The 20,391-nt window shown below is 37.8% G+C and overlaps 1 protein-coding gene across 5 annotated transcripts in view; it reads right to left on the reverse strand.

Annotated features, from left to right (window-relative positions):
- Positions 1–20,391, reverse strand: part of PRR16 (proline rich 16) — a 1,143,323-nt gene that overhangs the window by 634,793 nt on the left and 488,139 nt on the right. For 2 of the 5 annotated variants that reach the window (XR_015167121.1, XR_015167097.1), the window contains one exon: positions 12,634–13,031. The exons of the other annotated variants lie outside the window; for them this stretch is intronic. The gene's annotated coding sequence lies outside the window, so the exon portion shown is untranslated. Of the gene's footprint in view, positions 1–12,633; positions 13,032–20,391 lie in introns of those variants that run through there. 5 annotated transcript variants of the gene reach the window in all.

Consider the following 20,391-nt stretch of genomic DNA (forward strand, 5'->3'; position numbering starts at 1 on the left):
CACCTCCACTAGCTTTGTTACTAGTGGATAATAACAAATAATTCCCTTCTCCCCTTCCCCACGATCTGCCTGTCAGCAAGAACTGTGAGTTCTTATCTAAATATGTCTTATCTGTATCTTATCCAAAATATGTCTTAAATTCACCCATTTCATTTATTTCCACTGCCCCCACACTATCTCAAGCAAGTTTTATAAATAAGTGGTCCCCAACCTTTCTAGCACCAGGGACAAGTTTCATGGAAGACATTTTTTCCATGGATTGAGGGTGGAGGGGATGGTTTGGGGATGATTCAAGCACATACATTTATTGTGCACTTTATTTTATTGTTGTTATATCAGCTCCACCTCAGGTCATCCAGCAATAGATTCCAGAGGTTGGACACCCCTGTTGAATATCATGATCTATCAAGCATCCTGTTTCTAACTCGCAAGCTCATTTCTCTCAATGTGAAGACATGTATGTGTTCTTTTCTCCACCTTCAACACATAGATGGGTGGTAGGCCTGTTCCAAGCAGTGAACAAATCAAAAAGCAATGGACACTCTTTATTTCCCCTCCATTATTATTAAAGCTTCCTTTTCCTGATTTAACATCATCTTTATTCCATGTATTCTACCTAAATCCTTATTTCCTTTTTTCCCTATTATTTTTCATCTCCTACCCATATTAGAATGAGAATTCTTATTCTTCTAAACACAATATGCTGTTTTTACAAGATATATATATTCTTAAGTTTTTAAAATAAATGTACACAGAGAAAATATTTGTCACACAGAGTTCAATGTTATTAATTTGATACCTATGCTTCTAGGCTTTCTTTTGTGCATATATACAAAATGTATTTTAAAGGTTTACTCCTCTACATATTTTTGCAACCTGTTGATATATAACATGAAAACATGAACACATTCCCAAATTAGTAAGATTAGTTATTAGTACTTAAGTATAGTTAACTGACTTCAGTTAAGTAACCTTGGCTAGTTATTTTTAATAAATAGGTATCTCATTACATGAATTTATCTAGTGATTCTCATACTGTTAAATACTCAAGCTGCTTTTAGGTAAGTTTTTAAAGAAACAGTGTGTATACCATTCTGGGCATAGCAGTTTGCATTTAGTCCTAAGCATTCCTACAGACTAATATCACAGGGCTGGAGTGTGCAAATGTCCAATATCTATTCTATTTTTAAAATTATATACAGGTAATTTGTTGCAATTTGCCTTTCTCCCATAATGCATGAAAATTCTCATTCTTTCCAACATGATTTTTTTTTAAATCTTTGTTAATTTATTAAATACAATATACATTTAATTATCTGAAAAAAAAAACAAAAAACAAAAAAAAAGTTGGCTTAAAACTCAACATTCAGAAAATTAAGATCATGGCATCTGGTCCCATCACTTCATGGCAAATAGATGGGGAAACAACGGAAACAGTGACAAGCTTTATTTTCTTGGGCTCCAAAATCACAGCAGATGGTGACTGCAGCCATGAAATTAAAAGACGCTTACTCCTTGGAAGAAAAATTACGACCAACCTAGACAGCATATTAAAAAGCAGAGACATTACTTTCCCAACAAAGGTCCATCTAGTCAAAGCTATGGTTTTTCCAGTAGTCATGTATGGATATGAGAGTTGAACTATAAACAAAGCTGAGTGCTGAAGAATTTATGCTTTTGAATTGTAGTGTTGAAGACTCTTGAGAGTCCCTTGGACTGCAAGGAGATCCAACCAGTCCATCCTAAAGGAAATCTATTCTGAATATTCATTGGAAGGACAGATGCTGAAGCTGAAATTCCAGTACTTTGGCCTCCTGATTTGAAAAAGTGACTCATTGCAAAAGACCCTGATGCTGGGAAAGATGAAGGCAGGAGGAGAAGGGGACGACAGAGGATGAGATGGTTGGATGGCATCACCGACTCAATGGACATGAATTTGAGTAAACTCTGGGAGTTGGTAATGCACAGGGAAGCCTGGCATACTGCAGTCCATGGGGTTGCAGAAAGTCAGACATGACTATGCGACTGAACTGAACTGATCTGAAACAAAGTCCTGATGATATGTATTTTGGCTAGAATTTTAATGTTATTGCTTATTAAATAATTAGCAACATTATAGCAGTCAGTTTTTCTAATTAAAAAATAGATATTCTTTTATATCCTAAGCAAAGTTTTATAATTTTATTATATACTGACAATTACTATTTAATTTATTTTAAGTAGCTATGTATTTTTTACTTTCTTTTTTTTAAAACTGTGAATGTAATTCTCTAGTCACTTTATTTTCTATTTGATATTTAGGAAAGCTATTAATTTTTTAAAAATACCTTCTTTGTTATTGGATGTATTACTATCCCCTCACTATTCCTAACAGATTTCAGTTGATAGCTGGAACCTACCTATCTAACCTACTAAAAGAGTAAATTTAAATCTTCCAAGGCTTATTTCTTACTTAGTTGTTCTCATGATTCCAAGGAAATCATGAGAACTTTCCCTTGGAAATTTAAATCTTTCTTTCTTACTTACTTAGTTGTTCTCATGGGAACTTTCCCTTGGAAATCCTTTCTATTCATATGCTACATTGGGCTGCCATAACAAAACACCATCACAAACTGGGTGGCTGAAACTACAGAAATTTATTTTTCACTGTTTTGGAGGCTGGAAAGGTCAAGATTAATGTCTGGACATTCAGTTACTGGTGATATCTCTTTTCCTGGTTTGAAGATGGCTGACCTTGTACTATGTCCTCACATGGTCTTTCCACTGCAAATACGTGCAGAATAAGAGAAAAAGAGTAAATCTCTAATATCTCTTCTAATAAGGACACTAATCCTAATGGATCAGGGTCCCACACTTATAACTTCATTTAACATCCATTCCTCTGTATAGACCCTGTTTTCAAATACAGTCAGAAGGGAGGCTAGAGTTTCAACAAATGAATTCTGGTGGGATAAAATTAAGTCCATATCACATACTTTAGATTTTTTTTAAATTTTATTTTATTTAACTTTATAATATTGTATTGGTTTTGCCATATATCAAAATGAATCTGCCACAGGTATACATGTGTTCCCCATCCTGAACCCTCCTCCCTCCCCATACCATCCCTCTGGGTCGTCCCAATGCACCAGCCCCAAGCACCCAGTATCGTGCATCGAACCTGGACTGGCGACTCATTTCATATATAATATTATACATTTTTCAATGCCATTCTCCCAAATCATCCCACCCTCTCCCTCTCCCACAGAGTCCAAAAGACTGTTCTATACATCAGTGTCTCTTTTGCTGTCTCATATACAGGGTTATTGTTACCATCTTTCTAAATTCCATATATATGCGTTAGTATACTGTATTGGTGTTTTTCTTTCTGGCTTACTTCACTCTGTATAATAGGCTCCAGTTTCATCCACCTCATTAGAACTGATTCAAATGTATTCTTTTTAATGGCTGAGTAATACTCCATTGTGTATATGTACCACAGCTTTCTTATCCATTCATCTGCTGATGGACATCTAGGTTGCTTCCATGTCCTGGCTATTATAAATAGTGCTGCGATGAACATTGGGGTACACGTGTCTCTTTCAATTCTGGTTTCCTCAATGTGTATGCCCAGCAGTGGGATTGCTGGATCATAAGGCAGTTCTATTTCCATTTTTTCAAGGAATCTACTTTAGAATTAAAGTCATATATCTCATACCACCTGTATATCAGTAACTTTCCACTTGTCAAGATCCACTTCATCCTTTCTTCAGAGCAGCAGATTGGTACTCCTAGGTCTCAATTAAGTAATGAATTTGAACTCATGATCTTTGCCCACCAACCCAAATATATTTGAGTCACAGTTTTCTCTGTTTTCCTCTTCCCCCACAGCCTTCAAATACATTCCTCCCACATGGGTCACTGTCCCTTGACTTCATTCGGGCTCTCAGTATGTTTTTCTGGATAGATAAAGGTGTTTTCTTCTATTTCAACTTCCTCCAAACTCCCTTTTCTTAAAGGATGTGGTTAATTCTCATTAGATTTTTAAATATCATTCTCTAAAGGACACAGCCTGTGGGATAAATGCTATGGTGTATATGTTAAAAAAGGTTAATACCAGTATTAGCCAGAACAATCATTACCAATCTTTTTATGTATTAAAATGTCTTACAGTACCTGCTCTAGGTAACTCATGTACTTCAAATTGAAAACAAAACTGAAAAGAGCAAAAAAAAAAAAACAAAAAAAAAAAAACCACTGTCTAAAGAAGAAGGATTATGGGTTTTGCTTAATCATTACATCTTTTCTGACATTCTTTCAGACACTGCACTACCTTGTTATATATTATTTTCCATGAGTATAGCTATGGGACTAGGTAATTGATTTCTAATACTACTAGAGATGAGTTTATAAGTCACAGAATTGATTAATAATACATTATAAGTCAAAAGTGTGATATTCTTAGATAAGCTACAAAGTCTAACTTATATGAATATTTTACATAAAAAATTTAAACTATGGCTATTATCACATGAAACTCCTGCATAGCTCAGGTTTCTGGGACTTCCTGGCTGTTGGCCTAGCTTTGAAACAGCAACAAAATCAACAGCAAAGGAAAAACAAGTAAATAGAAAGAGCAAACCAAATAAAGTTGAATGTTCTTCAAACAGCAAAATGACATCTCCTACAGGACTCAACACAAAGATCAGGGGAGAAAACAAAGACTCCAAATTTACCTCAACATACCATTTGATTGCCAGGAAAAACATTTTTAAATGATGACTGTTTTGAAATGTCTAATAAAGTCAATCTCTGAGTCAGAAAGATAAAAAGCACAATTAAATTTGAAAATTAGACAGAGATAAGTGAAACATGCTGCACTCATGGGGTCACAAAGAGTTAGACAGGACTGAGTGACTGAACTGAACTGAACTGAAGTGAAACAAGGTTTCCTGAAGGTGTAACAGAGGCAAATACACATAATTTTTTCACTTTAGTGATTTTTTTTTTTTTTTTTGGTATACTCATTTTTGTCTTTTCAGTTGTTACCCAGAGACTGGATTCACCACAATTGAATGAACCCACAAATGAGTAATCCCATTCCTCCCATGCTCTCTTTTATGATAAAATGGCCTGGATATGATGACAAGACACAAAAAATGCAGGGCATCTCTGAAGTGTAGCTAGAAGAATGTAGACTGCCCAAGAACTCAGGATTTGCACAACAACACATTATGAGTTCCCCAGATTTCCTTACTGTCTTGCATAGGTCTCAGGGCATTGTAGAAGCCTCCAGTCAGTAAGGACCAAAAGGAAGACGGGGGGGGGGGGGGGGACAAAACTCCAAGGGCCTGGTTCTCCCAGGAAAAGACTTATAAAAAGTTGAACTGATCAGAGATAACTTGTCAGCAATCCCTGACTCAGATCAGATCAGTCGCTCAGTCATGCCTGACTTTGCGACCCCATGAATCACAGCACACCAGGCCTCCCTGTCCATCACCAACTCCCGGAGTTCACTCAGACTCATGTCCATCAAGTCAGTGATGCCATCCCGCCATCTCATCCTCTGTCGTCCCCTTCTCCTCCTGCCCCCAATCCCTCCCAGCATCAGAGTCTTTTCCAATGAGTCAACACTTCACATGAGGTGGCCAAAGTACTGGAGTTTCAGCTTCAGCATCAGTCCTTCCAAAGAACACCCAGGGCTGATCTCCTTCAGGATGGACTGGTTGGATCTCCTTGCAGTCCAAGGGACTCTCAAGAGTCTTCTCCAACACCACAGTTCAAAGGCATCAAGTCTTCGGTGCTCAGCTTTCTTCACAGTCCAACTCTCACATCCATACATGACCACAGGAAAAACCATAGCCTTGACTAGATGAACCTTTGTTGGCAAAGTAATGTCTCTGCTTTTGAATATGCTATCTAGGTTGGTCATAACTTTCCTTCCAAGGAGTAAGTGTCTTTTAATTTCATGGCTGCAGTCACCATCTGTAGTGATTTTGGAGCCCAGAAAAATAAAGTTTGACACTGTTTCCACTGTTTCCCCATCTGTTTCCCATGAAATGATGGGACTGGATGCCATGATCTTTGTTTTCTGAATGTTGAGCTTTAAGCCAACTTTTTCACTTTCCACTTTCACCTTCATCAAGAGGCTTTTTAGTTCCTCTTCACTTTCTGCCATAAGGGTGGTGTCATCTGCATATCTGAGGTTATTCATATTTCTCCTGGCAATCTTGATCCCAGCTTGTGCTTCTTCCAGTCCAGCATTTCTTATGATGTATTCTGCATATAAGTTAAATAAGCAGGGTGACAATATACAGCCTTGACATACTCCTTTTCCTATTTGGAACCAGTCTGTTGTTCCATGTCCAGTTCTAACTGTTGCTTCCTGACCTGCATACAAATTTCTCAAGAGGCAGATCAGGTGGTCTGGTATTCCCATCTCTTTCAGAATTTTCCACAGTTTATTGTGATCCACACAGTCTGACTCCTGTTCAATACCAACAGAAGAAAGCTTACCTCTCCCTCTCAAGGAAACAGGAGATAAGGAGAGTAAGACTTCTAGTTTCTCTTCCTTGGGTGTCTGCAGGCTTAACAGGGAGCTGAGTTGCCACCTTCATTAAGAGCCAACAGGGTGGTAGAATCCTTTGGCTGCTATCCCCTAAAAGCTGTGAGAGAGGCCTAGTAGGAGGTAGAACTTCCATCCCGCCTGTCTGAAACAATGCACTGTGATTTAATGTCCCCTTTCTGCCGGAGTGGTGGTGGCAAGACAAGTGAAGTTGAATACACACACTCACCGAGACCTCAGGCTACATCTCAACAATGTACATAAACATATGAAATATATATATATATATATATATACACACACACACATATATATATAAATACATTGTATTTTAAATATATAATATGTGCATATGCTTAGGTTTTTACACATATTTATATATGTATGATCAGTTGGTAAAGAATCTAAGTGCAATGCAGGAGACCAGGGTTCAATTCCAGGGTTGGGAAGATCCCCTAGAGAAGGAAATGGCAACCCACTCCAGTATTCTTGTCTGAAGAATCCTGTGGACAGAGGAGCCTGGCAGGCTACAGTCTATGGGGTCACAAGAGTTGGACACGACTTAGCAACTAAACCACCACCACCATATATGTGTCTCATAATATCTAAATGGAGAAGGCAATGGCACCCCACTCCAGTACTCTTGCCTGGAAAATCCCATGGGCGGAGGAGCCTGGTGGGCTGCAGTCCATGGGGTCGCTAAGAGTCGGACATGACTGAGCTATTTCACTTTCATGCATTGGAGAAGGAAATGGCAACCCACTCCAGTGTTCTTGCCTGGAGAATCCTAGGGATGGGGGAGCCTGGTGGGCTGCTGTCTATGGGGTCGCTCAGAGTCGGACACGACTGAAGTGACTTAGCAATAGCAGTAGAATAATCTAAAAAGTTCAGGAAGTGACAGAAAATCATTTAACATACCCAGAACTAGGAAAACTACAACATGAATGAGAAAGAATATCAATAGACTCCAAAATAGTCCTTGAATGGATGAATGGTGAAATAAACTATAATAATAAATTTTAAAGTTTTAGCTATAAAAAAGCAGACTCTAATTAAATAACTTGAAAATAGCCCAGGAATTATGCTCAGGGAAAAAGCTAATTTTAAAAGGTCACATACTCTATTATTCTATTTATATTCTTGACATGACAAAATTACAGAAATCATAGATGAGTGGTTGCCAAGGAGAATTGATGGGAGATGGTAGTGGAGATGAGGATGGAACTACCAAATGGCAGCATGAGAGCATTCTTTCACGTGGAAGCACTAGAAAGTACCTCAGCACTAGGTTGAGGCCATTTTCAACAATGAAATAAACAACAAAAATGATAAGAATGCCAAAAAGTAAGGCACGTAAATAGACTTTGAAAAGAAGAGTTGCTTACACTATTAGAACTGAAATAAGAAAGCTTGATTGGCTGCATTTGAGAACATGTGCATCAGGCAACTTAATTTTTTCATCACCCTATTCTCTCTCATGAAAAGATAGCAAAAGCACCCTCAGTATGGATTTAGGGGTAACAAATAAGTTTTAGTTGGTAGATGACTTCTCAAATACAGAATCTGTAAATAATGAGAGTTTATTGTAAATCCTCTGAAAGTCCCTTTCTCTGGGTGTGGACCAACTAACTGAGCTTAAAATATAGTCTAGAGAAAGATATACTATCATATTTCCAACCAATATTTATAAGAAGTGGCTCCTGAATCCAACCTATTTTTTAATGCTCTCAAAGGATTACTGTTACCATCAAAGCTACACAATATCTTTATTTCATCCCAATATTGCATTGTGAAAATGTCCTTTAGCTTTTTAAATTTCATTATGCCACCTTATCTCTTTAACCATGTGCCTTTGTGCCTGGTTTATACTTTTTCAATATTCGGATATATCATATTTTCTGTTTATTAAGACTGTCATTTTATGTTACCAAAAAGTTAAAATTTACTTATATTTTATTGTTTCCATTATTCATATATATCTTGTAGACTTGGAAGGGACATTTATGTTCTTAAATCTGCAGAATCATTTTCTAGAGCTCCTAGAGGCCAACTTATCTTCAGAGTTCATTGTAAACTGAAAGGTTTTGTTCTCTATACTAAGGCAGTTGTCAAGGATGCATTTTACAAAAAAATAATGAACAAAGAAAGACACTTTTATACAGCATAAGAACAGTCAAACAAAGAGAAATTGTACACTCTTTAGTTTGTGGTGCTGGCATGTAGCACAATAACGTTTAGCTTTAACAGAAAGGACAACAATGAAACACTGGCATTGTAACGGCACCCAGAGTATTTTTCTGCCCTCTGAATTTTTCTGATTACTTATGATAGCATAAGGACAACATAATTGCCACCCAACTTAGCTTTTTACATGCATTTTTTTTTTCCCTAAAGTAAACTGTCCCCTTCTTACTAGTTTAGCTGCTAAGTTGGGTCTGACTCTTGTGTCCCCATGGACTGTAACCCACCAGACTCCTCTGTCCATGGGATTCTCCAGGCAAGAGTACCAGAGTGGGTGGCCATTTCCTTCTCCAGGAGAGCTTCCTGACCCAGGGACCAAACCTGGGTCTCCCGAATTGCTGGTGGTTTCCTGCACTGCAGGTTGATTCTTTACCAACTGATCTACCAGGGAAGCGATTCTAAGGCTAGGATCTTCGAACACACTGGAGTTGACTCTACAACAGCCAGGCCATTACTCCTGGATTATGTAGCATCAGTGTGGTTTGGGGATTGACACTGCCTCCAGGAGTGGTTCTGGGTAGTTTCAGCCACTTGGCTGTATGCTGGAAGCACCTGTGGAGCTTTAAAAACTCTAACACTTGGGTTCCAAGCCAGGGATTCTAATTTAATCTGTCTGAGGAAGAGCCCTGGCTTTTAAAACTCCCCAGGTGACTCTAAACTGCAGCCAAAGTTGAGACTCACTGACTTAAACCAATCATGTTAATCCCAGCTCCCCTAACATTGAGTCCCAACAAGGGCCAACACAACCAAAATACTGTATTTGTTTCAGTTGTGATTAGTGTCAACTGTCAACTTAAAAGAAGGCTGGAGTTAGGCAAAACAGGCATAGCTTGAAGACCTAAGTCATCAGAGGCCAAGTCTTCCCATGTTTCCACCCATTAGAACTCAATCTCAACTGGGAAGAAGAAGGGAGTACAAGAAAGGCTCAGTACCCATTTAAAAAAAAATCATTACTAGGAGCCTTGCACGTTATAATATAGCCTTGACAGAATTTACAGTGAATATTCATCCTCTTTACAGAGTCTGCTTGGATGCTCCACACAGAGAATGCAATTTCTAAGCAAAGTGCACTGCAGCCCTAACAAAATCAGATTTTTGCTATTCAGAGGAAAGGGGTTGCGGGCAGGGATAGTCAGAATAGGCAAATAGAGGAATCAGCTATAGCATTTTTCTTAGCTGGGATTGCTTCATAAATGAACAAGGCTAGGGGAAAGCAAATGGTAAAAGAGAAGGTAGAAAAGTAGAAAAATCTTAATCCTTGCTTTCATTATTAACTCACTGTATCCACTATCCTGAAGACCTCTTATATTTAGGAGGCTAATAAACTTCATTATTAATTATGATATGAGATACTTTTCTGCCACTTCCACTTCGAAGCATCCTTGTGGTCACAGGGGCTCAAAATAGTTCAATTATTCATTTTAATTTACTAAAGGAATAGATATATTTGTTTTGTAGGTAAGCTAAAATAGCAATTTATCTCTCTTAGATTGTGTCAAATCTATGTGCAACCCATCCTTTTCACCTAACAGAACTAAATTTATTCTCCTATAGTATTCTAGCTACTACAAATTGAGAAATATGCATAAAATTCATGTATCATTAACTAAAATTATTTTAAAAGTAAAAATAATTTGGTATTGTGTTTTTGAACTCATTGAGAGAAATCAATATTTGTTTTCATTGGACCCAGAGAAGAAATAGTTTCGATGTTTCCAAGAGAGTGGGACCATAAAGAAGGCTGAACACTGAAGAATTGATGCTTTTGAACTTTGTTGCTGGTGAAGACTCTTGAGAGTCCCTTGGACTGCAAGGAGATCAAACCAGTCAATCCTAAAGGAAATCTACCCTGAATATTCATTAGAAAGACTGATGCCAAAGCTCCAATACTTTGGCCACCTAATGTGAAGAGTCAACTCATTGGAAAAGATCATGATGCTGGGAAAGACTGAAGGCAAAAGGAGAAGGGGGCAGCTGAGAATGAGATGGTTAGATACTATCACCAACTCAATGGACATGAGTTTGACCCAACTCCAGGAGATAGTGAAAGACAAGGAAGCCTGGCATGGTACAGTACATGCAGTTGCAAAGAGTTGGACACGACTTAGAAATTGAACAACAAAGTAAAATTATCATGTGCAAATTATTCCTCAAATATGTTATTCCTTCTCCTTCTTCCTTAACTTTTTGTACCAATTTGTGTGTTGAGGAGGACCAAGGATATATGTGGTTTGATTTGGAAGCATGGAAGGAGAATCTAAATCAATGTATACTAAGCTAATAAATTACAATGTAAATTAAATTTACAACCCATATATTGTCTTCAACTTTGATTCACATAAAGGTGCAATGAACTAACTGAGAAGAGTCAAAGCCTAGAACTGGTAATCAGAAAAAATATAATCCAAGTTACCTCTCTCTCAGACTGTATCAGGTAAACTTTTATTCCCATGGTAAATGCAACACTTGCCTGCTGCTGGCTGCTGCTGCTGCTAAGTCGCTTCAGTCGTGTCCGACTCTGTGCGACCCCATAGACGGCAGTCCACCAGGCTCCCCTGTTCCTCGGATTCTCCAGGCAAGAATACTGGAGTGGGTTGCCATTTCCTTCTCCAATGCATGAAAGTGAAAAGTGAAAGTGAAGTCGGTCAGTCGTGTCAGACTCTTCGCGACCCCATGGACTGCAGCCTACCAGGCTCCTCCGCCTATGGGATTTTCCAGGCAAGAGTACTGGAGTGGAGTGCCATTGCCTTCTCTGAAACACTTGCCTAGGAATCAGGAATATCAAGACCAAAACAGGTTCTCCTTCTAAATCAGGCATTAAGCAAACACTTTAACTGTCCTGGTCTCAAGATACTCATGTAGAAAATGACTGGCTCTGTTGACTGGTCTTACAAATCTGTTGCAAAGCTAAAGTTACTTTATTTAGTCTCAATTTTAGTTCCGTATTCAGAAAACACAGCGCTGGGCTAGTTAACATTCTGTCTCCATCATTCTCTATTTCTGCATGTGCACATTCGAGTGCATGTGTATGTGTGCGTGTATCAGTCTGTCCATCTGTCTCTGTCTTAAAATTCAAAATTTAATTAGAACTTTTTCATATAAACAGGGTGGGAGGAAACACTTATTAAAGATGACTTATGAAATACATATTTGGTCTATTAAATAGGCCAAATTCAACAGGATATAAGCAGAATACAGTGTATTTTTCCCTGGTCACATTTTTGCCCTATTCCTTGTTTGTTTGTTTTTTTTTTTAAATACCATAGTTTTCTGGTTACTTTTATGTTAAAAAAAAAAAAGAGAGAGAATAAAAAACTCACCACCAAGTAGTTAAAAAAAAAAAAGTCTATTGCTATCTAATTCAGTACTACCATCTTATAACCAATTTAAAATTTCTAGTCTCATCTTTCTCAGACTAGACACAACTCTGGGTATCCATATTTAGAAAAGAGAACTGTCTCACTTTCTCTCTTTCTTGTTTAATTCCAAATCTATCCATAAGAACTGTTGCTTTTGGCTTCCCCTGATGATGGATGGGGGAAGGGAGAATTAGAGCAAAGAGGGAAATCTGATTTGTGTTTCTGCAATGTGATCATCAAACCCTCTGTGAGACGGTTGCCCACCTGGTGGCTTTTTCTTATGACACACACATGAGAATGTCAGTGACCCCCACGCCAAGGAGCCTGCACTGCACTTTTGCCTGATGCAGGCTGTATTCATATCACTGATTTCCTGCCATTTCCGTAACACCTGCCTTGCAACAAGAGACCCCACACTAGCACTATTTCCTGAGGTCCCATCACACCAGTAGGCATTCCTCTTGGTCAAAGTACTTTAAAGACAGCTGTAGTGTGGATATCTTTTAGGCATTCACTTGAACAATAAGAAGTCATCTCATAAATTCCTCCAGCTAAACAGCAAAAATGAAATTGGTTCCAAAGTAGATGATTTTCTTGCCTTACCATCAGATGTAGATACAACCAAACTCCTTCTTTCAGACAATTCCAGATGAAAGTCTGGCAGCATTTTCCTTGACCCACAAATGGTAGGAGACAAATTTCTAGTTTTCCCAAGACTTTCTTCCTTCTCTCCTCCAGCTGCGTGTTAGAACAGGCCTATATGCCTGTGTACTTTGGTAGCATCCAGTCACAAAATAGGCAATGCCATTTGCAAAGTCACTTCCAATCTCTCTGGTGGGTCATTTTGTCACTCTTGTTTTCTGCTTGAGAAGAGGAACCTCTTCTCCCTACCCCCGTCCAAAAGAACAGGAAAAAGTTACAGTACTCTTATTGTACAAATTTCTGTTAAAGATATTCCTTTCTAACTAATGTCTATGTTTCACCTATGCAGGCTGGAAACAATAATGTGATCATGATCTCAGAGTGGCTATGACATATATTAATAAAACTTCTATGTGTTATTCAAGTGTTTTCTTTTTCTAAATGGAAGAAAATATTTCTTATTAATAATAAGATAATAACCATCTGGCTATAAGGAAGGATTTAGCCAAAAATCTGAAACAATGGGGAACAGAGAACAGACCAACAAAGGCTTGTATTTTATGAGAAAGTCTTAGAAACAGTATTTTTTAAGAAGAAATTTTTTTTTTCTAAATTACTCAGGAATTTAGCCTATTGGAAATAACATTTGTGTTTGAAACATACAAAATGCTACTGCTTTTCCCAGGAGGATATATTTCATGTACATCTCTGTTTAACAGGCCAAGGAAACTTCTTATATTTTCATCACTTTCTTTTCAGAAACAGAAACTTTGCTAAAACACACTTAGTTACTCTCAAGAGTACATACGTGAATTATAATGCAGCCAAACAAATAAAACTATTGTTGAATCATCAGTGTGACATTTATTTTATTTGGGGTATGGGTTTTTTTGGGAATTCCCCTTTATCCTGCTTCCTGTTATAGTGACATGCTTCTGTATTTGAGCCCACAGTAATCACTGCATATTAGAATTAATCATATCATCCTCATCATAATCAGTACTAAATTTATTTATATTAACTTTCTACACATGGGATCTGTGCAGGATTTTCTCTAAGCAAAGGGAAGTGACATGAGCTCTCCTTCAGGGCTTTTTATTTGGAGCTGAGAAATCCAAACAACAGACTCACTGGAATGGCAAGCACTTTATAGTCATCACTGTCATTTCCATAGTCACCACCATCATGAGTACATACAATGTGCTGAGTTCATATCAGACACTTTTATATCATCTATACTTACCAGGTAACAAGGGCCTCTGTAAGGCCTCTTGTTACTACTGTAAGGGCCTCTCCTTTTTATTTTCTTACAAAGGTGTGAGGATTAACCATTGGGGTACTTGAGAAGTTCAGACTCTGTGGTCAGCCAAAGACCTCTGATGCTTTATAAGTAGGTGTTCATTCACGCCACTAGGCCCCTTATTGTTTGACAGAGTTTGAATCAGAATGACATACAGCAGAGTAGACTCTCTCCCCTGAACCCTAGTGTCGCCAGCAGACCAACATGATTAACCATACTGTACATAAGATATATAGTGAACTACATAACAAGGCATGGCAATCTCAGATGAGTACAGAATGAAATGTAACAAAGAAAGAGAAAAAAACCAGTTAATTTAATTGTTTCTCTGTATAGGGCAAAAGGTATGGTCAGACTTTCATCTCTACAAGGAGAAATTTTACTCTTGACCTGACTCTTGAGGTGGTCCTCACACACTTGCCTCATCCCTTTAAGCTACTCACTTGAAAAAAGCAGGAGTCTGCATGAGAAAATGCCAATGCTTCCACTGAAAATTTGAGAAGTATCTCTTTCTTATTGATGTATAGCTAATTTGCAATATTATTAATACATTGGATAAAGTGTACAACATACTGATTCAATATATTTATAGATTAACTCAATTTAAATCTACTATAAAATATTGGCTCTATTCCCTGTGCTTTAAAATATATACCTGTAATTTACTCATTTTATACACAGTAGTTTACACCTTGTAATTCTCTACCCCTATCTTGCCCCTTCTCCTAATCCTTCACACTCTGGTAACTATTAGTTTGTTCTCTGTGAGTCTGTTCCTCTTTTGCTATATTCATTTGCTTTATTTTCTTTAGATTCCATACGTAAGTGATAACGTACAGTATTTGCCTTTCTGTCTAACTTATTTCACTAAGCATAATGTACTCCAGGTGCATTTGTTGTTTAAAGTGGCAAGTATTTCATTTTTTTTAATTAATTTTTTTGGAAGGATAATTGCTTTACAGAATTTTGTTGTTTTCTATCAAATCTCAAAATGAATCAGCCATAGGTATATATATATCCCCTCCCTTTTGAACCTCCCTCCACCATCTCCCTCCCCATTCCACTCATCCCACCCCTCCAGGTTGATACAGAGCCCCTGTTTGAGTTTCCTGAGCCATACAGCAAATTACCTTTGGCTATCTATTTTGCATATGGTAATGTAAGTTTCCATGTTACTCTTTACATACATCTCAACCTCTCCTCCCTTCTCCCCTTGTCTGTAAGTCTATTCTCTATGTCTGTTTCTCCATTGCTGCCCTGTAAATAAATTCCTCAGTACCATTTTTCTAGATTCCATATATATGCATTAGAACACAATATTTATCTTTCTGACTTACTTCACTCTGTATAATAGCTTCTAGGTTCATCCACCTCATTGGAATTGACTCATATGTGTTCCTTTTTATGGCTGAGTAATATTCCATTGTATATGTACCACAATTTCTTTATCCATTCATCTGTCAATGGACATCTAGGTTGCTTCCATGTTCTAGCTACTGTAAATAATGCTGCAATGAACAATGGAATACATGCGTCTTTTTCAATTTTGGTTTCCTTAGGGTACATGCCTAGGAGTGGAATTATCTCATTCTTTTTTCAAAGCTGAATAACACTTCAGAGTGTGTGTGTGAGTGTGTCTCATCTTTATCCACTGATCTATTGATGACTAGGTTGCTTCCATATCTTGGTTTTTGTAAATTATGCTGCTATGAATACTGAGATCCATGTATTTTTCTGAGTCCATGTTTCTGCTTTCGTCAGGAGGTTTCCCATTCTGGAGCTTGCCTTTTCCTTTTTTTTAAATAAATTTCTTTGCTGTGCAAAAGCTTTTAAGTTGGATTCAGTTCAGTTCAGTCACTCAGTCATGTCTGAGTCTTTGCGATCCCATGGACTGCAGCACACCAGGCTTCTCTGTCCACCACCAACTCCCAGAACTTACTCAGACTCATGTCCATCGAGTTGGTGATGCCATCCAACCATCTCATCCTCTGTCATCCCCTTCTCTTCCCGCCTTCAACTTTTCCCAGCATCAGGGTCTTTTCAAATGAGTCACCTCTTTGCATCAAGTGGCCAAAGTATTGGAGTTTCAGCTTCAACATCAGTCCTTCCAATGAATATTCAGTACTGATTTCCTTTAGAATGGACTGGTTGGATCTCCTTGCAACCAAGGAACTCTCAAAAGTCTTCTCCAATACCACAATTCAAAAGCATCAATTCTTCAGCACTCAGCTTTCAGCTGAACTGAAAGTTGAATTAGGTCCCACTGTTTATTTCTGCATTTTTTTCCTTTGCCCTTGGAAGACTGAGCTAAGAAAATATAGCTATAATTTATGTCTGAAAATGTTTTATGTTCTCTTCTGTGAACTTCATTGTCTTTGGCCTTATATTTAAAGTTTTAAATCATTTTTTTTAATTTTATTTAATTTTTAAACTTTACATAATTGTATTAGTTTTGCCAAATATCAAAATGAATCCACCACAGGTATACATGTGTTCCCCATCCTGAACCCTCCTCCCTCCTCCCTCCCCATACCATCCCTCTGGGTCATCCCAGTGCACTAGCCCCAAGCATCCAGTATCGTGCATCGAACCTGGACTGGCATCTCGTTTCATACATGATATTTTACATGTTTCAATGCCATTCTCCCAAATCTTCCCACCTTTTGAGTTTATTTTTGTGTATAGTGTGAAGGAGTTTTCTAATGCTGTTCATTTGCATTAGGCTGTCTAGTTTTTTCCAAACAATTTGCTGAATAGACTATCTTTTCTCCATTGCATATTCTTGAGTTTGCTGTAAATTAACAGACTGCACATGTTTGGGTTTATTTCTGGGCTTTCTATTCTATTCCTTTGATCTATATGTCTGTTTTTGTGCCAATATTATGCTGTTTTGATTACTGTAGCTTTGTATAATAGTCTGATATCTAGAAGAGTTATGTTTCCTTCTCTATTCTTTTTTCTCAAGATTTCTTTGGCAATTCTGGGTCTTTTGAGGTTCCATGTAAATTTTAGGATTATTTGTTCTAGTTATGTATAAAATTTAACAGGTATTTTGATAGGGATCGCATTAAATAGGTAGATTGCTTTGGGTAGTATGGCCATTTTAACAATATTAATTATTTCAATCTGAGAATAGGGGATATCTTTCCATTTCTTTGAATCATTTTGAATTCCCTTTATTTTGCTTTATAGTTCTCAGCATATAACTCTTTCATCTCTTTGGTCAGGTTTAGTCCCTCACATTTTTGGTTTTTGACACAATTTTAAATGATATTTTTCATTTTACTTCTCTTTATAATAGTTCATTATTACTGTAAAGAAATACAGCACCTTTCTATATATCAATCTTATATTCTACATTTTGATAGAATTCATTTATTAATTCTATTAGTTTTTGCATTGAGACTTTAGTGTCTTCTGTAGTTTTAATTCCAATCCCAAAGAACAGCAATGCAAAGAATGTTCAAACTACTGCACAACCTCACTTATCTCACACACTAGCAAAGTAATGCTTGAAATTCTCCCAGCCAGGCTTCAACAGTACATGAACTGTGAGCTTCCAGATGTTCAAGCTGGATTCAGAAAAGCCAGAGGAACTACAGATCAAATCACCAACATCTGTTGGATCATCAAAATAACTCCAGAAAAACATCTACTTCTGCTTTATTGACTATACCAAGGCCTTTGACTGTGTGGATCACAACAAACTGTGGAAAATTCTTAAGAAATGGGACCACCTGACCTGCCTCCTGAGAAATTTGTATGCAGGTCAAGAAGGAACAGTTAACTGGACATGGAACAGCAGACTGGTTCCAAATTAGGATAGGAGTACATCAAGGCTGTATACCGTCACCCTGCTTATTTAACTTATATTCAGAGTACGTCATGTGAAATGCCAGGCTGGATGAAGCACAAGCTGGAATCAAGATTGCCAGAAGAAATATCAATAACCTCAAGTATGCAGGGGACACCACCCTTATGGCAGAAAGTGAAGAAGAACTAAAGAGCCTCTTGATGAAAGTGAAAGAAGAGAGGGAAAAAGTTGGCTTAAAGCTCAACATTCAGAAAACTAAGATCATGGCTACTGGTCCCATCACTTCATGGCAAATAGATAGGGAAACAATGGAAGCAGTGAGAGACTATTTTTTTGAGCTCCAAAATCACTGCAGAGGGTGACTGCAGCCATGAAATTAAAAGATTCTTGTTCCTTGGAAGAAAAGTTATGACCAACCTAGACAGCATATTAAAAAGCAGAGACATTACTTTGCCAACGAAGATCTGTCTAGTCAAGGCTATGGTTTTTCCAGTGGTCATGTGTGGATGTGAGAGTTGGACTATAAAGAAAGCTGAGCACTGAAGAAATGCTTGATGCTTTTGAACTGTGGTGTTGGAGAAGATTCTTGAAAGTCCCTTGGACTGCAAGGAGATCCAACCAGTCCATCCTAAAGGAAATCAATCCTGAATATTCATTGGAAGGACAGATGCTGAAGCTGAAATTCCAAAATTTTGGCCACCTGATGTGAAGAGCTGACTCATTTGAAAAGGCCCTGATGCTGGGAAAGTTTGAAGGTGGGAGGAGAAGGGGATGACAGAGGATGAGATGGTTGGATTGCATCACCAACTCGATGGACATAAATTTAAGTGGGGTCCTGGATTTGTTGATGGACAGGGAAGCCTGGCATGCTGCAGCCCATGGGGTCGTAAAGAGTTGGATACAACTGAGCAACTGAACTGAACTGACTCATATAGAGTATCATATAATCTTCAAATGACAGATTTACCACTTCCTTTCAATCTGGATATATCTTATTTCTTTTTCTGTCTGAATGTTCTGGCTAGGATTTCCAATACTATGCTGAATAGAAGTGGTAGAGTGGGCATCCTTGTCTTGTTTCACAGCTTAGTGGGAAGGCTTTCAGCTTTTCACCACTGAGTATTATGTTGGCTGTGGGTTTGTCACAAATGGCTTTTATTATGTTGAGATATGTTCCCTCTATAACCACTTTAGGGGTAGTTTTCTTGATCAAGTATGGTTGTAGAGTTTTTTCAAATGCTTTTCCTGCATCTATTAAGATGATCATGTAGTGTTTGTCTTTACTTTTGTTAATGTGGTGTATAAAATTGATTGATACTGGTATGTGGCACCACCCCTACAACTCTAGAGTCAATCTAACTTGATCATTGTATGAGAACCTCTTTATTGTTTGATTCAGATTTGTTGAGGACTTTTGCTTCTATGTTCATCTAAGATATTGGCTTGTAATTTTTTGTTGTTGTTGTTGTGACCTTGTCTGGTCTTGGCATCAGGGTGATGATGGCTTAAAAGAATGTCTTCAAGAGTATTCCTTCCCCTTCAGTCTTTTGGAAGAGTTTGAGAAGGTATAAGTTCTTGGTATAAGTTAGTATTGGTATGAGTTGTTCTTTGTATGTTTTGTAGAATTGTGTAGTGAAGCCAGAGAAGGCAATGGCACCCCACTCCAGAACTTTTGCCTGGAAAATCCCATGGATGGAGGAGCCTGGTGGGCTGCAGTCCATGGGGTCGCTAAGAGTCAGACACGACTGAGCGAATTCATTTTCATTTTTCACTTTCATGCTTCACTTTCATGCATTGGAGAAAGAAATGGCAACCCACTCCAGAGTTCTTGCCTGGAAATCCCAGGAAGGTGAGAGCCCAGTGGGCTGCCATCTCTGGGTTCACAGAGTCGGACACGACTGAAGCGACTTAGCAGCAGCAGTAGTGAAGCCATCTGGTCCTGAACTTTTGCTTCCAGTTTTTTTTTTTTTTTTTTTTTTTAAACAGAGTCTATTTCACTTCTAGTGATCAGTCTGTTCAAATTGCCTGTTTCTTCTTGACTCACACTTGGCTGTAGGTACATTTCTATCTAAAATCTTAGGTTTTTTAGGTTGCTGAATTTCTTGGCATATAACTATTCATAGTGTTTGTTTAGGATTTCTTTTTTTCTATGTTATCACTTGCTATTTCTCTTTTTAACTAGTTTATTTGGATCCTCTCTCATTTCTTCTTCTTGAATCTGGCTAGTGGCTTGCTGGTTTTATCTTTTCAAGAAAACTAGCTCTTGGTTTTATTGATGTTTTATATATTTTTTAAAATCTCTAGTTTATCTATTTCCTCTCTGATCTTTCTTATTTCCTTATTTGTGTTGACTTTGGGTTTTGTTTGTTCGTCTTTTTCTACCTCTTTTAGGTAATAGGTTGGGTTATTTGATATTTTTTTGTTTCTTGAGGAAGGCTTGTATCAGTCAAACTTCCCTTTTAGACCTACTTTTGGTGAATCTTACAGATTT

This window comes from Bos grunniens, chromosome 7 (genome assembly GCF_055505025.1).
Source record: "Bos grunniens cultivar Pamir isolate PY7600 chromosome 7, Bosgru_T2T1.0, whole genome shotgun sequence".
Classification (NCBI taxonomy): Eukaryota; Metazoa; Chordata; class Mammalia; order Artiodactyla; family Bovidae; genus Bos; species Bos grunniens.